We start from the raw sequence: 619 nt of genomic DNA, 5'->3' as shown, positions 1-619 counted from the left end.
AATGCGACCTCCTTTTCAGGCCAGGGGACTTTCTCCAGCACAGCCATATGTTGGAGTCCTTGGGGACACCAGGAAGCTCAGGCTGGGCCTGGATGAACATGACAATGTTGAGATGTTTGACCTTCAGCACTAAGACAAGTCCAGGGGCTGGAAGTTTCCTCCTCTGTTGTTTCTTCCTCAGCTTTTCCACCAGGAGGTGTGAACAAGGACAGTCAGGTTTGTTTCTTTGCCTCCTGCCATGGGCTGAGCAGTCAAACCCCACAGATTTTTTTTTTAGGCTGCTGCTGTACCTGTTCCTACTCTTCAAAAGATTAAATTGAGCTCAGTTTAAATGAAAAGCAGCAGCCCAAGCTGATAAATCCAAGACGATATTCCTGTGTGCTCCATCATTAAAGACAGATGTGCTCAGGCTGAGTCTCCCTGGAATGGGAATGTGTTATTGGGCCCCTCCTTGGACCTCCAGGGACTGTGGGCTCACGGCATGTTGCCAGTCCAGGTCTTCCTGCAGAGATTCCTTCAACTGCAGAGGCAGACCTCCAGCTCCAGCCTTTTTTGGGCTTTTCCTGGTGTTTTCCATGGCAAAGGACTGAGTGAGCCTGGTGCTCTGTCCAGCGGTGTA

Source organism: Corvus brachyrhynchos, unplaced genomic scaffold (assembly GCF_000691975.1).
Source record: "Corvus brachyrhynchos isolate BGI_N302 unplaced genomic scaffold, ASM69197v1 scaffold544, whole genome shotgun sequence".
Taxonomy (NCBI): Eukaryota; Metazoa; Chordata; class Aves; order Passeriformes; family Corvidae; genus Corvus; species Corvus brachyrhynchos.
This window is presented reverse-complemented; position numbering follows the sequence as displayed.